A 15,603-nucleotide genomic window follows, 5' to 3' on the forward strand; every position below is an offset into this window, starting at 1 on the left:
TAATAACCAGTTAAAAACTTCCTGCAGTAGGTTCAATTACTCTGTTAAATTACTTTGCTGAGATGCATTCTTACGTAACATAAACAGCATTTAACGACACACACAAACATACTCACTCAAGTCTCTCGCTCACCAAACTATGGCTTTATAGTAGAGGAGTTGTCTTTCAAATCAATAACAGGAGTCGGTAAAAGTAAACCAGTACACAAAACTGCCCTCCTCCATTTTCCCAGTGTGTGGGGAAAAACAGACCAACCAGGCTTCCAAAGCCTTTCATACCCTGTCACCTGCTCTCTGTGGTCAATCAGGGAAAGTCTCTGTGATTAGTGCCACTTTGGCCCAGGTGGCTTCAATCTATCCTACCCTCATGTGGAGATAAATACTTAATACTTAGCTGTACTTTGACAAAATAATAATCACATTTACCCTCTAACAGGCGTAAGTAAACATACATATTATTAATTAAGTTGATAAACCAGAAAACATTACCCACAAAGGCATTTTAAAGTCAAAGTGCACTACTTTAAGGAGGAAATTATAGTCCGTCTGCAGAAGTCAACAAGCATGTTTTAAACATCACAACTTCTGCTCATGTAAATGTGCATCAGAAGAGCAAGAGCAATGTGGCTTTCTCTCAGCATACATACCAACATTTACTCATTTTCACAATCTTATGACATTTTAGAGAGTATACAGTTAATAAAGAAAATAATCAGATTAATCAATAATGATAATTGTTAGCTACAGTTGTGCAGTGCTGTATATTCAGTGTAAATCTCTCTGGTGGAACTATTCTGTGTCCTGTGTTCCTGCACTGTTTGGTCTCAACATCATATGTTCTTATCTACAGTATACTTGGAGCTATAATAGCACGCAAGCTATTTACAACACTGGCAAATCAAGTTTTTTTTTTAAATCTCATACAAAAGGCAATAACTTGGGGTTAGAGTGGCAATGAACACAATAGAATTTGCGAAGGACCCAAATCCCAGCTGTGTCTTCTTGGAACCAAAACAAACCTAAATCACAGGTAAGGCCTGCCTTTTCTTGTTGAGCGGTAACCAAAGAATTCAGGGTATGTTGTGGCCTGTTTGTCTCTGGTACTGTACAGCCATAAGGCTTAGTGGTAATCCGATCCCCCTAAATCAAACAACAAAACATTTTATCAGTACTACCTGTGCTGTGACAGTCCTAACAGAGCAGGACAGCCCTGGATCTCTCCCAAATCCTGGTAGAGATCGAATTACTTTTCAAGACTGAGGAAGTTGGTTAATAGCTTCACTCCTACTCATACCTCAGGGGAGCTCAGTGAATAACCGACATCCACAGACACAACGTATCACAAAAACTGAGGATAAATCAGGCAACAACTAGAAATTCAAAACAATGGAGATACATACAGTATGAGAAATAGTATAAAGGAAGAAAACACTTGAAACAATTGTCATAAGCCTTCATATACATCAGTAAACTGGCAGATTGCATATTTAAACCAACAGAGAAATTTAAAAATCAGTGTAACAAAAGTCTAAAAGCTGCTCTGATTAATATTTTTATATTAACAATGGATTCAACTACAAAGCATAATGTGAAAGCAGACGCTTATTGTAACCCACAGAGATGAATTATCACCCGACTTCGCAGTTCTGTTTTAGCGTCTTTCAGCTCATTGTTTTGCAGATGTAATACAGCCACAGTAAGTAGCTGCCTTCTGCAAAAAAAAAACAGCAGCAACAAAAGGCAGACATAAAATTGACTAGCTGAACAAGGATCATTCATCAGCTTAAAGGCCAGATGTGTCCCTCAACAGTTAGTCAAGACAGAGCTAAAAAACATTACATTACGTTCGCCATAAATACGACTTTGCAGTGTTACTCTAAAACCTTATTCAGTTTTACGCTCTATATATATATATTAACTATTTCAGATCCGTACCGGCTCTCAACCGGTTTTTGTAGCTGCAAATACATTTGTTGTCATGCAGGATATTTTAAGTTAAGTTCAGTTTTGGTGTTTTTTAATGGATTCTTTCTCCTCAACTTCTTGAAAGCAAGATTTCTTCATTACTGTGTCAAGCGCTTTGATAGTACAGTACAGTATCAAAAAAAGGCTCAGTGGAAGATAGCAATACACAGCACCAACCTCGCCAGCCCTGCACCTTGTTTTCAAACTGTAGACACTGACACGAATTGGTTGAAATCAACACCATCTTTCACTGGGAATATTTGATTTCTCCACCATCAGAATAATTTAAGATGTTATAATCAAATAAAAATCGAAGTGACTTTGTGATGTGTTCGTTAGTATTCACTCCACAACCGTCAGTCTTCATTCTGCCACCGCTATGTTGTGCTCCCAAACTGCATTGAGGCTGCAGGTGATGTGTAATGGTTGCGTGAAAATACAGTAAATTGGTTCTCTTCAATGAATCACCAACAAATCAAATGGAAAATACTGACCACAACAGAGACAATGGTGCCAAAGGAGCTGCATCGAGACGTGTGTGTGTGTGTGTGTGTGTGTGTATGTGTGTGTGTGAATACAATGTGTGAGTAGAGACAGCAGTGGCCGCAGGTCACGTGACACACAAACATCATGAGATCAGTTTGACCAGAGAGATATAGTCGTCATGTCTGTGATGTCTTTACTTGAATATGCTGCAGCACAGAGTATATATTACACCAGTAACATGTACTCTGAATTAAAATTTATTAGAATTCTTGACCCTCTAAATCTTCATTATATTGTTTTGCTTCTCCTGCTTATAGTTGTTATAGTAGTTGTTTTTATACTGATACCTTTGCTGTTTCTGTTATTGTCTTTGTGTTACCATGTCAAGTGCCTTTGAACACATTTTAAAATACTACATAAAATACATGTATAATTATTATTGTTTTTATGAATTATTATTATTAATATTATTATTATTATTATTATTAGGCTATGTTATGCTACTTGACTGTTTGCATGGATCAAACTTGTGACCTTCTGCTTTCAGCTAACTCTCTCTCTCTCTCTGCCTGATAGTATCTGTACATCCTGTGTAAGCTTTTATGAGATCTATTTCTCTGTGATCCAGGAACCTGATAATAGCTTTTGTTAATCTTCATCATCTGTAAAAAGTATTCTGTCTGTAATGCAGAGGCAGTGCCAAACAATAGGAGGAAGAGTGGAAAAGATCACAAATAAGGAATGCGGGACATGCTGCACCGATGCTGTGATAATGAGCCTCCGCGGTAGGCTACATGAGAGCGGAGCCGAGCCAGCTATGACAAAGAATAACACACAGCCCCATTGTGGCACAAGGTGCTGCACTACTCTTGGGAACAGTAGGTACTATATAAGCTGAAATAAGGGATAAAGACCAGAGCGATCTAGCTTCACCGCCTCCTCACCCACATCTGCTTTATCTTAAAATCTGAATGCTTGTTGTCTCTTGTTTTGATCTTTATCCTTAACTGGCCTCTAAATGTCTTTATGAAAGCATGTTTATTCTGCTTTGTCATTAAAGCTGAAATATAATTTGAATTTTCTTCATTCTTTTGTAGGAGGAAATATTAACTATAATGATACTGCAGCTATTGAGTATATTTTTCTCTTTTTTTCCATTTATGAAAACAGTTACATTCATCTGGGTCGGTGTTGCTACTGACTGGAGCATATCGTACTCCTACAATGTTTTTCCACTTGTTCAACAAGACCACATAGAGTTAGTATGTTAGTATGCTGGTATGTACCAGCAATTTAAAGGAACAGTGTTAGGGATTTAGTGGAATCTAGCATTAAAGTTGCAGATTGCTTTCTGAGCTTTTAGAGAAACTATAGTGGCCGCGAAACAGCCCTATCTAGAGGCAATGTTTGGGTTGTTCATTCTGGGCTACTGTAGAAACATTGTGGTTCAATGTGGCGGACTCCAGAGAGGAGGACTCGCCCCCTCTGTAGCTAAAAGCGGATAACACATCGATTGTTATTTTTCTTCTTATTTTGAAAACATACCTATGAATTTTATATTCAGTTTCTGCCAATAGATCTCCCAAATGTTACAAACTGTATCTTTAAGGCATCGGTCTCTTCTCAACATTAAATATTTGGGAGTGTCCGTGCTATTAAGATTGTATTCTGTTAGCCTAGCTTGCCAACGTTACCACTACCTTCCCGCTAGACGTTAGTCAACCTGCTAAGTTGTGCAGATCCCTTACAGCGTTTGTCCTGCATTATACAAAAGAACGAATCGAGCTAAATCAGAATCAGAATCAGAATCAGAATTAGGCTTTTTGCCAAGTAAGTTTTTACACATACAAGGAATTTGTCTTGGTGCATTGGTGCATAAAATATAAAAATCACACAAAAATAAAGTACTTTTAAAATATAAATAAACAAAGATAAGGATAAGGATAGAAAGATCCAAAACTGTACAGGAAACAGGAGTGCATTAATGTAATGCATATATACAGGGTGGGTATTAAGAGTAGCAAAACAAGACAAAACAATGCGCACCAACACACCAAGGCGACCGTTGGTGGCGCCATCTTAGGTTATGATCAAAGCTAGCCATTTCTCTTTCATGGGTCCAGTTCAACTGTGAGCCTATTGTGACGTCACCCATTGGTTTGTGGAGTACCGATTTGAAGCCTCGAGTTTGGCGTAATGGTCGTCTCCATGACAGATTGTTGAAGCTAGCGGAGGTGATGTACACTAAGATGTGTTTCTGAAAAATTGCTGTAACTTTAGCACTCCGAGCCTCTTTTTGATCATTTAAACATTGAGCAAATATATACACAGGAACAAACACCAAAGATATTTTTACAGATTACTCAGAAGACATACAATTTTATTTCAGTTTGACTTTAAAGAGGAACTTCTCCTTTTACACATCAAAGTCTGTTGACAGGTCTTAAGGAGAACGATTACACTGTGTTAAAAAAGTTGCCTTATGTGGCTCCAAAGGGTTGGCTGTAGAGTTACTGGCTGTTTACACATCGCCTGCCAATCCTTGCGAATGGTAGATGGCGTGCAGCCCAGCAATGCCTGCTGAGATTTAAACACCTGTTCTTTGAGCTGTAAACTGAATTATATGACTATACTGTGATGAAACACATCAATGCTGGTGTTTCAAATTTATGAAAATCAGCATTTTGTGGATCAAAAATGGCTCAACACGCCCTCTACTGTTTTAAATTACCCCCTGTATGTTTTAGGACAAATGCTGAGATAGAGTCGACTGTTTGTGCTTTAGACGGTTGTAGAAACACCACCGGACTGCAATGTTTACTGTGATACACTGACAGCCCCCCCCCACAAACACACACACACACACACACACACACACACACACACATACTGTTAGCCTCTCTGAGCCGCTAACACAGCCACCACTCAGAAACTTTTACAAAGTGCTTGGAGTGACTGTCAAATCTGAACTGGCTGTATAGTCTGCTACACTGCTGTGATCAGTCTGTCAATCACTGCGGTCAGTGTCGAGGCTACGCCCCCTACAGTCACTGTCCTTTGCAGGTCTCCAATGCACTTTTTAAATTTGCTGAGAGGGAGTGAGTTAGCAGAACACTTTAAAAGGCACTTAGTGGAACTACAGGGGAAAATTGCAAAAAGCTGAACCAACAAATATCAGTTATCAGCTGGTGCCCAAAATATGATGAAAAATTATATGCTCCTTTGCAGTGAAAGTGGTTAAAATTGAGACCCTTCAAATCTAAGTTTTGTGCAGAAGATAAGCACTGAGCCAGAAGAAGGCGATTACATCAGATGGGACATTAAGATATTTTTTAGTGAAATGGCAAAACCTGCAAAAATAAGAACATCCTGAACCTTTTTCTCCTCTCTGTCCATTCACTCCCTCTGCTCCTTGCTCTCCCTCATGCACTTCATCACATACACACTCTGCATCTCTCTTTTGCTCTGCCTCACACTTCTCCCTTCATCCTCACTGCTGTTTTATGTTCATTATGCTCAAATAGTAAATTCAGCCGCAAACCTTTTAAGATTCATGGCACTGTTGCCGATACTGACGGTTCACAGGGACCTAAATACAAATGAACCATAAACGTCAAATTTCTCTGTGTCCTTCATAAAGCAAAGTACACAGAATACTCACATACAGCATAATTACCAGGTTAATTAACCAAACCACATCTACAAACTTTTTTTTTTGGACAGCTTTTATCAACAGCGCTCCAAACATACTAAATTAAAAGTAGTACTGACTGTGCCATTATACATTTAAACCACCATGTTCTGGTCAAGGCTGTATACCCCTAATGCAGAACTTAAAATTAAAAAAAAATGTATAGGTCCAGTGTATAACATTTAGGAGGATCTATTGGTAGAAATGTGTATGTTAAAGGTATGTTTAAGAACCATTGTGTTTTCGTTATAGTAGAATAAACAGTTTTTATCTACAGAAGGAGCGGGTCCCCTTTTACGGAGTCTGCCATGTTGAACCACAATGTTTCTTCTACGTACTTGGAAGTCGAGTGGTTATTTAGTTGTTTGCAATCTGCGACTTCACCTTTAGATGCCACTGAATCCTACACAAATCCTTTAAGATTTTAAGATTCCTGATGCTTTGTTTATAGGTGCAAAAAAGTAGTTGTTGATTTTCCTTAATTATTTAAAATACAATGATGTTATTTCATTTATATTTATCTGTATTTCAGCTTTTGCTGTTTCATCTGCAACCACTCATACAAAACAGAGGTAAATATATTAAAGTGGTTCTGGAGCTACAGAGATAAAACTGGAGGACTTTTGTGAATCCAATTTGTGGTTTGGGGAGTTAAGAGATATTTCTTTTTATGCTCATGTCAGCTTCATATATTATTTATTTCTTTTGTATTTCTTTTATTGGACAGCAGCAACCCAAATGTCTTGAGTAGTATGTAAATAACCATGCAAACCTGAGCTAAATATGACAATTTCATGGAATGGGGGCCTATAAGTGAGTATGCGGTGTGTATGAAAAGCAGGCTTTGGGAATCACATTATCAAAACCACCTTTTAATAGAAAAGAAAAGCAAAACTCAGAAGAGAAGTTTGTTCCTCAGAAAACAAATATAACCTCTAAAAGTCAGCTTTACAGTGTAGTTGGGTCTTTCACAATGCATCCATAGACCACTGTGTTAAAATTTGTGTCATAAAGTATTTCTGAAAAAGCAAACATCACACTGCAACAAAATAATTAATTTACTCCATTAATTTACACATTCACCACTCCATTAGCCACAGTGGGCTTGTTTGTTTACCAGTGCAGCGCTGCAGTCTTTTCAGTGCAGAAAATATTTATTCATAATTTTATTGTGAAACTTATAATGCAATGTGTAATGTTACTGTTACAAGTTGTTGTTGTTATCTGTTTAGTTATGTAACTTTTAAGAAGAAATCTGTCTCAAGTTTTGTATCGCTCCACAAGCTCCTCTCTTATAACTAATACAATTAATTAAAAGTCATATGCAAAAAATATATTGTCAATATGAAACATATGCACACATTCCAATAAACATATGTAAAGACACAAAGACATGCTGTGCACAAGTCAAGTAACTTTACTTTTTAAATTTACAAAAGAAATTAACCAAAACAAAGCGCCTCAAGTGGTTTGCTTCATGGTGTAGTCCATTAGACGCTAATGAGTGTGCATAATTAGCTTGCATATGAATACATCCTGTGAATGAATAATCAGAGCATAATGTGCCATTTTTAACTGAATTAGGAGTCTACTGATAATATGTTGCAGATGAGTGGCCCAGGGCAGATTCTACTTGCTCCTCAACCTCTTTTGTTTCTGAGATTGGCTACAGTGTGTGTTCGTCATGTCAGCATGAGTTTTTGTGCTGGTGGTGCTGATTGAGAAAGAGATGGAAAGACTGAAAAAGTTCGGGAATATGTACGATAGGGGTAGCAGAAAGAGAAAGAAATTGATGGAGAAAGATGAAAGCTGACGTCTGATTATTTTCCAGATGTGATCCCCATGGCTTTGCAGCAGTAAACCACCTACAGGACAAGTTGAAGTATACATATACTGGACATCTATTCCTCGATCTGTTCATCTAGTTGGGAGATCCTACTGCGTTAGCATATACTGATGTTTTAGACAAACGTTTCAGCCTGGCATTGTCCCCATGCACAAAGCCAGGTCCAAAAAGAAATGTTTTTTTTTTTATAGTTTGGTGTAGAGGAAGTTGACTGGCCATCCAACACCTTTGGGATGAATAAGAACACTGCTCAGAGGTGGTCTTATCACTCAGCTTCAGTGCCTGACCTTCCCTGTTCTGGTATCTACATTCATTTGGTTTTGAAGCAAATAATAATTAACAGCTTGAAAGGGACAATCTCCTTTTTGAAATTTTATTTACTGTTGTTAATACATAGACATAAGCTTCCAGTTGGTAGTGAGTGTGGCTGTGTGTATTAGCACCAACCATAGAGATTAACCATAGAGAAGTTTAGATTTAAAGGACCAATGTGTAGGATTTAGTGGCATCTAACAGCAAGATTGCAACCAACTCACCTCACCCTCTCCTTCCAAGAATTTGGAAAGGCCCTATCTAGAGAATTTGGTTTGTTCGTTCTGGGCTACTGAAGAAACATGGCCTCTGTGAAAGAGAACTCGCTCTAAAAATGGCTCATTCTAAGGTAATGAAAACACAACGATTCAATAGACCCTACTAGATGTTACACTCTGGATCTTTAAGGTATAAAGAGTTGTAAAGCAAGATGTGACATAAACCAATTATTTGGGTGGATAAATTTCTCTAAAGTTGAGTTGTAACAGAAAATAAGAGATGTTCAATGTAGGAAATTGAGTCTGCTCAATTTGTACAAAAAAGGCTTGCTCAGCTTGCAACAGCATTTCAAGCTTGGTGCTCAGGCAGCAACATAGTTCAACACAATGTATTTGCTCAATAATATATCTGATTTGTAATGATCGAATAGGACCCCACAAAACAGTTCATTTTCGCCGCTTTGTAAATCTCTGGCATGAAAGCATCATTTGGCACAAGCCAAACAAGAACAAGAAGACAAATAGGCTCAGAGGCTCAGCTACAACAAGCAAAATTAGCAAGTCAAATACTCTAGAGAGAGGTGAGAGCAGCCTAAGAGCACTGCAGTTATATGTATAGTGAACCATTTACTTCCTCTCACTTTTATGACTGCAAGGCACACGCAGCTGCTGACTGATTTATTTATCATATTATTTATTAACAAACAAACTGGTTATTTTTCTGGCACATTCAGAGAATAATTTTGATTTTAAAATACTGTTCTCGTCTTGAGACTGTGTTTTAAGTTTAAAGTTTCATCTCTCAGCAGACCTTTTTCTCTGTAATAGTCTGTAATAGTGATGTTTGGATTTACTAACTGCCCAGATTAGTCGTAGAACACAGCAATAAAATAACCAGCAGTATCAGCAGCCACCCATTTTTCTGAAACCCAGATATTCTGAAAAAGGACATTATTCAGAAAATAAATGGCCATTGCTCCGAAGGCCATTGTTCCCATTTTAACCCAAACCATGATCTGTCCCTAAACCGAACCAAGTACTTTTGATGCCCAATCTAAACTGTGACATGAACCAGATATTTATTATTGTAACCATGACGATGAAGGTCACCTGATTCCGTCCTTTCCTGTACGTACAAATAACTCCAGGGAGAGTGTATCTTCAGAAAAGCAGGCTTTTGGAGCAATGGGCTTTTGTTTTCAGGATAACAAGCTATCAAATGGGCTTTCGGTCCAATGGGACATTTTTCTGAATATTGGTGTTTCCTGAATAATGGGCCATAGGAACAATGGTGAATCCCCTCCTCCACACCCATTGACTTTCATGTTTGTCTGTGTTTAGTGGACTGAACAACTCCATCTGTATGGCATTAACATGCTGTTGACTCTTCTGTCACAGAGCAATATCTGAATGCCACTGGAGCCATCTTTGGCCACAGCTTTGTGCCAATAAAAAAAGGGAAGGTGCCAAGAAAGGAAGATAGGGGAAGCACATTTTTTTCATTTACACAGGCCAACCAAGAGAGCAGATGGGTCAGAGAGACTGAAATACTTCAGATGTGACACTAAAACTGACTGACAAGTGCTGTGCTTACTTAAACACACAGAAATGTGCTTTGCAGTCTCGTCTTCTTTCATATCAGTGGATATCAGTGAAACAACAGAATAGCCCACATTACGGCTGCTTTGAAACTGGGCCAGCTGATCTGCAAAGACTTTGTATATATACAGTGAGTACACAACAGGACCACCTGTTCTTTTCATGGAATAGACAATGAACTGGTGAATGCAGGTCATTGCTTTCATCACCTAAAAGAAAAAAGTCCACTCTTTGATACTCTCCAAATCAGTCTGTGTGGTTCAGTGCATTTGGGGGTTTTGTGATGATGTGGCATGCTTCTGCTTCAATTAGTCCTATTCCTGACCTTCCTTATAATGCCCTTTGACATTCTCTAGGGAATATGGCCTAGCTTCTTTTTTTTTGCAAGAGAAATAATAAATAGTAGAAAAATGAAACAGGCCCTGCAGCCACAGACAAACAATACAATCCTTAAGAAGTGGGGCAGTGATACATTTATCATAGTTCTGTTGTCCAGCCCACTGGATTTAAAATGAAACAATGGGGTTAAAGTGCTGACTCTCAGCCTCGCAGTTATTTGTCATAGTTAAAACGCATACTCTCCAAAACAGTGCTACAGGATGACCCATACAGACAAGGTAGCCAAGGAGTGTTTTTATGGCCAGACAATGGAATGTTTTTAAGGTTCAGCTGAAAGTCCGCTTTGGTCTGAGTGACGTAAATGTCATAATTCGCCCATGTCTGCAAGGGTCTGCGTGGTTTTCCTCACAGGGGTCCGTGTGCAGCCCCCCATTTTGTGACCACATAGCAGTGCAAACCACAGATAACATGGATCGGTTATGCAAGGTGATTCCATGTTACCCACATTCAGAGAATTTATCTTCAAAATATAACAATGCAACAATTATGTTGTGAGGTCACCGTTTTCTTGTACATGCTTTTTCTTCTTCCTGATTTGTATGGCAGCTGGCAAACAACCAACGAGAATGGAGAATAAATTGGGAAATACACATGCATGGACCACCAGATCAACATGGACACAGAATGTGGAAAGTATGTCCAAGTGTTGGTGTTCTAAATTTATTCCAAATGTATTGACAGGAATATTAATAAAAGGCTGAGCCCCGACAAGGGAATGAGAGGCAAAGTAAACTAACTCACACTATAGCTTTCTGTTCAAGCCGTGGGCAGAAGGGGTGTTATTAGCAGTGGTATTGAAGAGTAAAGATCATGCCAACATCTAACTTGACCTAAATTATATTTGCAAGTACGTTTACATTGTTTAATGCGCTGCAGATGACTAGCTAATGAGCTATTAAGCGTGCAAACTGAATTTAGCGTTACACTTTATACCTGCAACCGATACACGCATTCATCATCAGTTTGCTTTCAAGACTGCCACCGGGAGGCACTTAAACTTGGCTAATCCATTTATGGCTGCAATCATAAATCCAAACATCACTATTACAGACTATTACAGAGAAAAAGGTCTGCTGAGAGATGAAACTTTAAACTTAAAACACAGTCTCAAGACGAGAACAGTATTTTAAAATCAAAATTATTCTCTGAATGTGCCAGAAAAATAACCAGTTTGTTTGTTAATAAATAATATGATAAATAAATCAGTCAGCAGCTGCGTGTGCCTTGCAGTCATAAAAGTGAGAGGAAGTAAATGGTTCACTATACGAGTCAGTCAGTGGGTTAACATCTTTGAGGGGATCTGTGTGTGCTTTGAGAGCAATAAATTATTCCTCTGGTATACATCAAAGATTTCAGATGCTGCTTCCTTCACACTGTTGTTCAGAAGTGTTACAAATGTGTTCTCATCTCTCTTTGAAGCAGCTTTAGCACTTAATGAATCATTTGTATGGGTTGATATTGATACCTCTTCTATTCCCAAACTAGGCCTGATACGTGACTCTGATGGTCCTCGGCTATAATGAAGAAAGACAGTTTACGCTTGAAAATGTGAGACAAATCCTCAGTTTTGCAATAATATTATTCTACTGAGAATAAGTGAGGAGTAGTTGCTAATATAAAGCACAGACTGTTATTTAGCATTTTATTAAAAATCATAATTTTAATAAGCGTGCCAAGCTCTTTCCAATAGTCCAAGTGAAACGGTGGAGAATTAAGCTTGGTCCCACTTAGCTACACCTGGGCGATGGCTGGTTTCACCATAAAACAAAATGCATCACGCTACACTACACCTAACAAAAGCTGTGTTTAAAGCCTTCATATGTGATCATCATGGGTGCCTTGGAACAAAACATGCATAAACCATGTGTTCAGCCAGGATAACAACATTACCTTTCAAAGGTGCTATGAAAATATGAATATGCAACCATACAATTATACAATAATAATATTTAATATATGTATATTTAATAATACAAATATACAACTAAAAAACTCTCTAGAGCAAAGTCCTTTACTTATATTGCAAAAATATAAAAGTCCAGTGTGTAGGATTTATTGGCATCCAGCAGTGAAGTTGCAGATTATAACCAACTAAATACCCCTCACCTCATCCTTCTCTTCCAAGCTTGTGGGAGAACACATGGTGGTCGCGAAACTCAGGTGGTGCAACAGAGCAAAGAGACCCCACTCCCTCTAAAATGCTCATTCTAAGGTAACGAAAACACAACGATTCTAATTGTCAATTTAATTATATTCCATTACTACCATATTTGCTAACAGATCCCCATAAATCCCACATCGGTCCTTCAAAAGAAAACAAGAAAAACAAAACAGCACCTTCATCCATCACTGCTTGACACCTCCGGTGCACAGAGCCACCAGGCCTCTGAATCTGCAGTTCTGGGATGTTATTTCGTCTTGAGAAGGACCTGACAAAGTTTCTGTCAGGCAGAAGGTCACGTCTTCTCATATTGTGAGTCAGGACATCAAACATTGGAGGTGTAACACACCACAGGAGTCAGCGTGGCCTTTTACTAGCAGTGACCTAAGATTTGATAAGGGTTTTAAAGGTGACCTGATGAGGGTATTTGTCAGCATGGGAAGATGTGTCTGTATACCTTTTGTGTAAATGCATGTGGCAGTGCAAGCCTAGGCACACAATCTTACAGAAGCTTCTAATAAACTCAAGCCTACATACCCTGTGGCTCCTTCTTGCCTTGTAAAATGAGAATATTTGTAATTTGCATCCACTAAGTCTTACAAAGCAGGGTGACTTGTTAGAGGTCATCAGTCACCTGTGATTCAAGATAAGCAAAAAGGAAAGCACACACAAACATATTTTTAACAATGCATTACCTACATACATCCTACCAGAATTCTCCACTCAGCACTAACCTTGCGAGGCAGCTCAATCACAAGATCATGCAAGAATCCATCTTGCCAGGCTACAGTCAATGTGCGAGGAGGTTCGCGTGCTGCTATCAAAAGTTATTTTAGACTATTTCTTTAGTGAAAGAAGAGCAAAGAACGGCACTGAAGGCTTTTCTTGTTCGAAAAGATTTCTATGCTCTTCTTCCGCTTCGGTAAGAGTTTGACTACATTAAATGGTTTGTTTGTCTCTGCTGTCTACCTTGAGCTGTCAAAATAAAGGCAAAAAAGTCCCAACAAAACTTAAAAAGAAAAGACAAAAAAGAAGTGACAGACAGAAGCCAGTATATTTTGTGGATATCTGCACATTGCAATTTGATATTTATTGTGTAAAAACTGACATTTTGTCTTGATTATGGGGCTACAGGAAAGTGAATACATAACAACAGCATAACATTCAGGATTCAACCTTAGACCATGAAAAGCAAATTTAATAGAAATCTGGTCTAAGTCTTTTTTAGATGTTTTGGCAACTATTAAAGTCGGTTGAGGGTAAAGTCAATCAATTTGTGGGTGATTGCAGATTCCAGTCTTGTGTTTGGATCACAGACTCTGCCTTCAACAACAACTAAAACTGTTTTTAACTGGACAAGCAGAAGTTACAATAGAGGTGAAAAAAACAAGTGCTGGCTGATTTTCTGACTCAAAATGATTTATGACGCACTGAAAATTCCTCCTCACCATCCAAATGATAACAATTTTGGCATTGATCCTGGACGCAGCTTTGATTTGAATCTGTTCTCTCTCCATTTAAAAAGAAAGAAAAAGATTCAATCACTACTGAAAGCTAAAGATGCCAGTGACAGGAGAACCTCAGGAACGTGAAAGCCAACCGTACGAAGAACATTTGACATGCAGTAATAAGCTACAGACTAAAAGCAACCATGACTAAATCTTTCCATGATTTATAAGATGCTTGAGGCAGGATAATAAGAACTGTATTCGTGTTGACTAAATCAGGCTGATTTACCGTTCAACATGTAAAGAAACAGGGGTGCTCCGGAGGGAGAGGTACAAACTTGAACAATGCTGCTGCAAACTCTTGCAACACAAGCACCAACCTTCCTAACAGTTTTATTTGTGAACTGCAGAGCTGGAAGCGCGCGTGTCAGTGAGAGAGAAAGCACTCGGGAGTTTATGAAATGTCACTGCATTAATGATGGAGGTGTGTGTGGAACAGAGCGATCCATTTTTGTGAAGTTTGTAATGTTACATTTATACATGAAAAATCAATTTAATGATAGCAACTGTATGACATTCCTGCCGCTGCATCCTGATAAGCAACTCAAGAGAGCTGTAATTAAAAATAGAATTGTTTTTTACCTCAACAGAGAATTAAGAAGAGCAAAAGAAAATAGACTGATTAGCAACTTATTTATATGATTTTACCTCATGTTCACACAGAAGCTAATTGACTGTGAAAAATCATATCACAGCCAATTGAACAGATACCGTTAAAAAAAAAAATCAAGTAATTATTCACTGATGTTATGAATAATGTGACAGTGATGTATTAATTCTTTCTGCAAGAACGCATGCTGAATATATATTTGTGACATCTGCCTGGCATCATACAAAGCCTTCAAAGAGAAACTGTCACTATGGACAGTCAATACCCCTGTTGCTATGGTAACTAATGTCACAATGACATGATATTGAGGCACTTCACAACTTTTCTCGACTCTGGCCTCAATGAGAGGGACGAATCTTGGAAAAAAGAAAGAAAGACACAGGCAGAGAAGAATCAGTGAACTATAAATCTTCATTCTACAACTTTAATCAACATCAAATGTTGAAAAACAAACTATTTCAGGCTATTAAGGAGCTGTGCTTACTAAAAAAAAGTGTGACGATGACTCAAGACTCACTGATACCCACTTACAAATCATTTGGCAGCGCAACACGTATCTTAACTCTGATAAGTCTACTAAGCTCAAATCTATTTTTCTCAGAGAATCTTTGCCAAAATAGCAGCAGAATTTTGTTTACCACAACTTTACTTATATCATTTAGCAATGATTTGTGAAGTGGAGGAAGACAGACATGATTTTGTGTTTCTGTGTGTGTGCATGTGTGTGTGTGTGTCCTATAACAGCATGAGATTCTCACCTCCTTTACAGTCTGCTATGATGCAAAAAACAAAAAACAAATGACATATA

Source organism: Dicentrarchus labrax, unplaced genomic scaffold (assembly GCF_905237075.1).
Source record: "Dicentrarchus labrax unplaced genomic scaffold, dlabrax2021, whole genome shotgun sequence".
Lineage (NCBI taxonomy): Eukaryota > Metazoa > Chordata > Actinopteri > Moronidae > Dicentrarchus > Dicentrarchus labrax.